Source organism: Corvus kubaryi, unplaced genomic scaffold, assembly GCF_017639235.1.
Source record: "Corvus kubaryi isolate FWS band 111438036 unplaced genomic scaffold, C.kubaryi_AGA036_p1.0 133, whole genome shotgun sequence".
Taxonomy (NCBI): domain Eukaryota; kingdom Metazoa; phylum Chordata; class Aves; order Passeriformes; family Corvidae; genus Corvus; species Corvus kubaryi.
Genome location: NW_024580667.1, coordinates 33,276,285 through 33,285,349, shown reverse-complemented (window position 1 = coordinate 33,285,349; position 9,065 = coordinate 33,276,285).

Below are 9,065 nucleotides of genomic sequence, written 5' to 3'. Positions count from 1 at the left end.
TTGTCTCGGGGGAGCAATTTAAATTTTAACTGCAGCAAAGTGTAAAGATCCTCTTACTGACTTTCTACTCTCTGGACTTCTGTGTGATCAAATAAAAGTAGCAGCAGGCCGTTCCAGGTAGCAATAAAATTTAAATGCTCAAAATTTAGGAAATAAGTTCAAGGACTAAAGTCTAGTAAGTACTATAAAGATGAAGAAGTTAACTGTTTTAGAGGTAGTATCGCAGTAAGAAAAGTAGCTTGTAAAACTTCTAATGAAGAAAGTCATCATGGATTAGGATGAAGACAGGAATGGTGTAAGAACATGATAGGACTCTGCAAATACTACTGCCTTGAAATATCTAAAGAAAGAGGAAAAGTAGTGTCTTCAGTGTCTTCTCCAGCGTTGCCAGTTCTCACTATTTTAAATATAAGACTCTTGTCCTGGGTTTGAAAGATTTATGAATTAAGTTCCATCTCAAACTGCCCACAGAGTCCCAGGGCTCAAGTAAGAATAACACATAACCAGAAGGTTGATGTCTCAACATTTAGTAAGATAATGGAAATGTTAGTTGTTAGAGCTTCAAAAATGGTTGTGCATTAAAAATATTGTGAAATGTTGGTCTTGTGCTTTTATAAAAACTTCTGTGCTTACATGGAACTTAAATATAATCCATTTTGTGACACACAGTCATATTTTTTCTGAAACTTAGCTGTCAGCCATAAATATGCATGCTAAATTACAAGTTCAAGGAAATTTTCACACACCCAAACTGGTATTTAAATACTCGGCAACATGGGTGCAGCATATCAGTTCTGTGTGATGCAGATTTGAAAATGATGGTGAAAGCTTTAAAAGCAGGGAAGAAAATCCCAACAAAACAAAAACCCTTCTGATTTTTATATTCATGTAATCAGGATAATTTATATATTCTCCATATTTTTTAACAGATATTTTGGTCCTTATTCTAAGAAATTAAATTAAACTGAGTGTCAATACCTTTACTGAATTCTTTTTCTAAACCTATAACATAAACTGAAGGTAGCAAATGGGTGAGAAGGAGTATAAGGTCAGGGAGGGAGGAGAGGCGTTTGTAGATCAATCAAGAGAAAAATCCCAGATTCTTCAGTTTCCAAGTTATGCTAAAAATCTTCTCAACTGCTCTTTACCTTTTCCTGCTATCCATGTCCAGCTGTAGTTATTTGGCCTTTAAAAAACTTTTCTTTGTGTCTTAAAATAATTTGTAGCAACTTTGGGACAGTATAAACATATATAGAGAATACATTTCTTAAAAGAAAGTAAATATATATATACATTGGAAAAAAATAAAATTATTTTTTCACAGAGTATGCCAAATATACCATTTGAAGTAGGCATTGAAAATGAAAGTAAAAAATATTTTTGCTTTGCAATACTCCAATTTTCCATTTAAAACATAGTATTTTATTTGCCTTGTTATGTTGTTGAAACTTGAGTTAAAAGGGTTCATAAAACTTCCATGGTATAATATTTCTCTGCATTTTCATAAAGAGGAGAATAATATCAAGTTACAGGTAATAATATGTATGCTAAAAAGGTATTTTTAACACACTCCTGTGCTGCCTAAATGTTCAAATTTATTAAATTTATTTTCTGTTATATTTTGTTAAGTTTAGCTGGAATTTGAGATGGACTTACAAATCCCCAGGGATTTGTTTTGTCCTAAGACGTTTATTTTCCTTTCTCTGCATATCTATAATTGTTATTATGATGCTGTCTGATGAATTTTCATAGACTGACATTGTCTTGGTTGAGTGTGTTGGAGGGAAAGTCATGAGATGTTTTTCCTTTATACCTGATCAGTTGAAGAAATCACCTGTAATTATGATGCTCAGCCAAAAGCAAAAATAAGCTTCAGTGACTCCCTTAGGTAAAGATGGCTACATATTCTTTGTTCTTTTCCAGAAAAATAATCACACTTTGGATACGTCTCTAAAGACACTGTAACCCAAAAATTTCAAATTTTTTGTCCATTTTTTTTTTTTAGTTTATATAATTCTGTGGGTCCAAGTCTTCAGGGAGATGACAAAGTTGTCTCAATTAGTTTGGATTTTTTGGCCACCGCTAGACTAGAAATGCCCTTTTAAAAGATATTAATTGGTTACACAGCATTTATTGTCCAGTTGCCATGTGTTGCCTCACTTCTCAAAACCACAGTACACTTAGTTTTGGAGGCTTTGTCTAATCAAATAATCAATACATACTTTTATACAAGGGCATCAGGCTTCGCTCTTTAACTGAATTATGTCCAGCTGATTAAAAGAGGTTTTGTGTCTCTTGTTTTTTTAGATAAACATTTTGCACAACATGTAGGGTGGATAGTGACGTACAGAGCACCCCACACAAAGATGGATCTTATCAGTTGATGTAACACCTCTGTTTTGTGTGAGAGCAGAGACTATTTTCCTTGTACGGAGACTCCTACCAGGAGACAAAACTTGGCCTATTCATTGCAAAGATCCGAGAAGACTTCTGTGGGTGGGTGATGGTCTTAGCTTCACTTAACCTCCTATCACTAAGATAGTGTTCAGGCCTCAGGCTGCAAGGTGAACCTGAAATATTGCTTTAGAGTAGAACTGAAATGCTCAGCAGGGCTTCCTAATTCTGTTATTGTCTTGTTTGCTCTCGGTGCACAGGCTATGCACACCCAAATCCTGAGAAAAAAGATGTTAGCTTTTTCTTGGAGCACAACATCAAAATGCCCAAAACCATGAACATTTCAGGTGTCCATCCTTTATCTTTAAAAGAGCTTTAATGTATATTTTGTATGTAATTTCACAAAGTGAAGTTTTCTAAGTGGCACCAAGTTCAGCTGTGTGGGGCTGCAGAGAGAATTTGGTTTCTAGAGTGCCAGATTTGACTCAGAGGACTGTGCTCTTTGCAGTACAAGTGTAATTAGCAGGATGAGCAGTTGTTGTCCTCTCTAAGCCTGGCCACAAGAAGCATCTGGGGTCCAGGGTCTGCTCATGGCCACCACCAGAACTTGCTGGGCAGATGGGGAGGGTCTGCTGTGGGAGACATTTTAGACTGATGTGGTTTGATTGTGCTTACAGATCTCTTCTACCCATACAACTCTCTTTTCCAGGCACTACATCTGAATCCTTAACATGGTCATGCTGCCCCGGTACATGTAGATTTTTTCAAAATAAGTCATGTTTCTCCTTTTTAAGAATGAAGAGTGCTTGTGAATAACACTCTGAAACTTAATGTTAGAAGCAGCAAGTGACCTGACTAATACGAAAGAAAGTATAATCTATAAGCTGACTTGCTCCTAAAGGTTGCATAGAGTCTGCACTAGAAATTATTGCTTATATTCTCCCTGACAATCTTAAAAGGCAAGGAAATACTCCCTTATTAGGGATGTGATGTTTTTATGGATGATTTTTTTTTTTAACACAGATACTTTACTTGTGTGAATTCTAATATACAATATATGGTTAAATACCAGGAGTACAGAGTGAGGAATATTTGTTGCCCCAGAGGAAATATGTGAATGCAATGAGCACTGACAAAACTTCTCACTTATTTTCTATATTTCACATTTCAATATTTTTCACAAACTATTTTGTTCCCAGTCATTATTTCATATGATTTTAAATAATGCAGATGTGTTCCTGTGAATTTTTTAAAAAAATATTTGCTATGTGAAAGTTAGGGGTTGATCCATTGCCCCTAGCAGTTAATAAGAACTCTTGCTGGTACAAGTGAGCATTACATTACAGCCCGAGTAGCCCCCACTGATTAGCCAGACTGTCACAGTTCAGAGACGAGACCCAGTTACCTTCAGGGGCTCCTCAGGGATGCAGTGAGAACTGAAAGCACATGATGTAGTGCTTAGGAAAAAGTTTTAATTCTATATATTCTGGATTGAAAAAAAAAAATATATGCAGAAAGGACAAAAGAAATAAAAAATATTGCCATCAACTTTTTGTCCAGAATATATCAGGGGTTTTTTTATGAACTAGAGTACTTTGATTTTTAATTCTTAGAGATACTGTACAGAGGAAAGCGTTCAAAAATTCAGATAAAAGTAAGGTCGTATTTAAGGTATTTCAATTAAATGCCTGATTTTAATTTTAAAAATAAATATTTTAGATCAACATTAACTGAAATAGGCTTAACGGATATATTTAGAATTTGAGTGAAAGTGGGTAGGAGACAATGAGACTCTGCCTACACAGTCAAACATTTCCTGATTTCTTTGAATAATTAATGTATTTTATATAAATTGAAATACATTTCCTGATAAGTTACAAACAGAAAAAAAGCTAAATTATTTATCGTTGCTGTGTATTCCTAGTAGCCTTCAGCTGTTCAGTAAATAAACACAATATGAACTTGCTGCTTCTGCAATATATTGGTATATATTGCTTTATAGTTATTTATATAATAAAATAAATTATGAACATCACAAGAATATGCTTATTAATATTTTTTATTATGACTCACATACATAATTACTTAAGTAAGGGAAGGATTTCTGAGATGTGATTTTTAAAAGTCTCATTATTTAAATTAAATTTATAGGCTGGTAACCAAAAGAAATTAACACAGGGATTCAGAATGTTTTGGTGGGAAGGGGGATAAAGAACTCACAACACAGAACCGCCAGATCTAGATTTTTGCAATTAATATCATTTGGAGTGAAACGTTATATGTGATTTTCTCCAAGAAATTCAAAGCGCATTAGCAGCATTCATGATATAAAAAAAGAAAAGCCTAATAAATGTTTATTACACAGCGTAGGCACAAGTGGGTAAAACTACAGACTGATTAATAATTAAGACGGTTTGCTAAATATGTCTTCTTAATTTAGTCAAGTGGGTTTCACTTTCAAAACATTTGCCATGAGAAAAAGAAGATTGAAGTTCAGCGTAAGTGGGGCAGTAATTCTGCAAGCAGCGAATGGCTGCTTGCGAGCTGAATAGTGCCATGGATAACAGCTTCTGCAATTAGATCAGTGCATATCTGAAGCATGCATTGCTACAAAATTATTATTGAAATGTCTTTTATTGAACTGTAGGTTGTATGAAATCAATGGGTATTTAGCTGTATGATAACAATTACCTGGAGAGTTTCTTTCCTTTAAAAGCCCAGTGAGCATACACAGATCTGATTACTCATTTACCAGGTAGTTCAAGAGGACCAGATAGACATGGGAAAGAAGGCACCAAGAAGGTTAATATAGACAGGCTCTGAAATCAAAATAGATTTGGAGAAGCGTGAAAGAAAACAATAGTTTAGTTTCTTTCCAAATTAAGAGCCAGTGGTCACTCAATAATTTTAGAAGGATATGGTTAAAGCAAGCACTTATTTTTCACACTGTGTAAGCTGGATTGCCAAGAGGGCAATGTAGAGCCCAGATGAACGATCTAAGAGGCGACAGATTCAGAATTGCTTGTAAAATACAACACTGAATATGAGAATCTGGAGAGAAAAGAGTGAGGGAAGGAAAACTCCAAGGAGATGGTCCAGCTAGACTAGACACATGATGTAATCTTTGCCTTGAGTCATCCATCCCTTGATGGTCATTGCAAGGGACCTACTGTTTTCATGGATAGATCAGAGCTGTAGACAAACACTGGTAAAAATAAATCCTGAGATCTAAACAAATGTCATGAATGCTATCAGTTTGGATAAATCTGGGTGTTACTCGGCATCCTGTGAAGTGATGGGCCTCTGAGCATGCAAAATAATTCTAGTATCTATGCAAGTAATTTAATTGCACATGGAGAATGTCTGGGATTACAAAATATATCAGAAATTTTTACTTTACTCTTGCAATTACAATGAATGTTGACTATTCAGGTTGTAAAAAACCCAGTCTTTAAATGATCTAATCATGCGAATATTTTTTAAAATCTTTCTGTGTCTTAATAGAATAGTAGAAGTAACCACCACTATGTTTTATGATAAATGCACTAAATCAGAACTCCAAACTTACTGCAGTGTCTTCCCTGTTGGTAGTCAGTGTGTGCCAGGCACTTTTCCAGTGCTCAGAGTATACGTGTAATTTCAATTGATTATTCCTTGGCAACTTCACTGTGATGCTCATGTGGGGTGTTGCTGATGAGAACCATAACATATGTTTCATGGAAGAAGCAGGTTGTGTTCTGACACTTAACCAGAGAGATGCAAGTGAGCATGTTTTATACTACAATTATAGAAGACATGATTTTGATTTATTTTAGTACTGGACCTTTAACCAAAAGAGTTAAATATTACTGGTTTCATAAAATACATTCTGAAAAGCCATGCAGTTGATAATGAACACTTTGGGCTTTCAGTGCTGCTTTTTTTACCCATTTTTAAAAATAGTATTTTTTGATTTCCTCCTTAACTCCCTCACCATTCCCACATTTTCTAAGATGTAAAATCAGAACAAGATCTTTAGAGACATTCTTGGTATGAAAATGAAACAGAAAAGACATATTCAGAAAGTCACTTGCTTACTTTTGTCCCTTTCTTTTCTTATGTTTCTAGCAGGGAAAGGGAAAAGATGTGGTCCCAGTATATTGCAGTTGAGAAGGTCTCACTGGGTTCATTCTTTTCTTCTTTCTCTTTTTCAAATAAGACAAAGTTTTAATTTATTTATTTTTCCCGTAGAGGAATGAGAGCAGAAGTGGAAAGAACAGCTATTTGCAGTACTTGAACAGTGAAGAAACAAAGGAGTTAATGAGATATTCAGGATTTATAATTTATACAGTCAGAACTTCTGAAAAGCTCAAGTATTATTGTAGCATCGAATTTAATGGTTTCAGGAGCTTTTTGGGTGCTGAGTCTCTGTGAAAAATATGGTCTTCAGAGGCATACTGGAGGTGCTAAGCTATGGGAATGCATGGACTGTTACTTTGGTGCCCACAAAGAGGCTAAGCTGTCTTGACAGTCCTGTCCCTGGTGTGCAAAGGCATGCAGTGTGGCTGGTGGTGGTGTCAGGAACTATATGGGGAAGGGACAGTGAAAAAAAATTCCATGAGGCTTGGAAAATGTATGTATTACTACAGTCAAAACTTTTTTTTGCATTATTAACTAGTGACTCCTTATAAGGCTTAAGTTTTTTTAAGATAAAAAAGCCAAAGAATCTTTTCTACAGAAAATGAGCGGTTTGTTCTTCTTGATTAGCAATCAGGAAAAATAATATTAATATCCAGACACCCAGGGGCTGGTTTTGCTTGGCTGTTTGCAGGCAGGAAAAGACATCTAAAAATATATACTATATTAAAAATCATAGTATAATGTTGTTAAAACAAGGGAAAACTAAGCAAAAAAGAGCCCTTGAGAAGACAAGAGTCTTTAGAAGCAGTGCAGAAACTGCTGACATTTATTCCAACCTCCCAGCACTTCAGCTTGGTGCACCTTGTCCTGTGGTTTGTGGGTGGGACTCTCCTGTCACACCATTATGGCAGGAAGGACAAGGGAAAGGTGCTTTTTTGAGCATCTTACATAATATTAAATAGAATATATAAATTAGGAAATGTAAGTGCCTTAGGAAAAACAGGTTCATAAACCAGATTTGTCCTGAAAAATTATTGTGCTGTAATGGATCTTGGTGGCAGTGCTGAAGCTTCACAGCCAGCTATGGAAGAATGCCCAACACAGATCTAGCAAAGAACTCCCTTTACAATGTCTTAAAACAGTGCTTTCAGCTCTTTGCAGAAATGGCTGCAGACTAGGGAATATATTCATCAGGAAGTTACATGATTCTCCTTTCAACCTGACAATCATTTTCTTAGAACATCTGTTTGGTTTTATTGTACTTCTGACATTTTTGGCTGACATTTTCTTGGTTTTCTGTAATTTAAATGTGAAAATTAGTTAGCAAGTGAAAAACTAACTATATTGATTCAAAACATATAATATCTTTTCTGGTTTTTTTTTATTACTTTCTAACAAGTGATTAGATTTCAAAGATTTTTTGCAACCACGTATTTAAACCCTGCTATAGTTTCTAAGAAAACAATTGCAAAATTAAGATTGAGAAATGTAGTTTACTTGTGCTTTGGATAAGTATTGTCGCAGTAGAAGGTGTTGCCATAATAGCTTAAGAGGTTAATATTTGAATGGAATAGTGTAATCTTTTATAAGTCTAATTTTTATAGGTGGAAAAGTTGGAAAATCTTTCAGGTTAATAGAAATCTTCCTATGTGACTGAGCGTACTATATTTTAATAAATTACTTAATGTAATGAAGAAGACCAGTGTCTTTCTGGACAGATCCTGTCTGCTAGTCTACAAAGGTGCCTTAGTTATTTTCCTTTACATGCTGTTTCTCACCAAAAGAAACTGAGTACTATGTAGATGTTAAGGATTAATAAATGTTTAACAGGTAGAAAAAGAGGGTAGGAGTACATGATAATTTTTAAGTTGTAAGAAAGTTACCAATTTTGACAGCTGAACTATGTTATTTGTCATATTTCTCATGAAATGAAAAGGAATGAAGATTGAATTGACAAGAGGTTTAAATACTACAATATTATTTGGGATAATCAAATCTGATCCTGACTCTGGAGAGTTGCAGAAGAGTCTAGCCAGAGTAACTGTGTGATTAAAGTGAGAGCTGAAATTGAATGACAGTAAATGCAAACTAATGTACATGAAGGAAGCAAAAAATTCACATATTCCGAGATTGTTTTACAGGAAAATAATTTTTTCCAACTGTAATCTCTGAAAATATCATGTCAGTATTCAACAATGATACAACGTGTACCAGGTTACTTTCAGGAAAGCAGCAGTGAATAAATAGAAAACATACTTGTTTGTATTGCAATCCAGATCAGGAAACCCCAGTACCTCTAAGTGCTGGAAAGTAATAAATAGTACCTCAAATTTCTGTCTAAATGAGGGTGGTTTCTTTTTTTTCTGGGCATCCTCCATTCACTACTGCAAGAGATAGTATTTTAGGTTAAAGAAATATTTGACCTGTGTCATTGCAGAAGTTCTTACATTATTTAAAATTTATTATTTTAAAAAGAGATTATTAAAAAGAGAGTTGGACTAGATTTTTCCATGATAATGGACATGGACATGATAATGGTTCCTCTCAAGCCT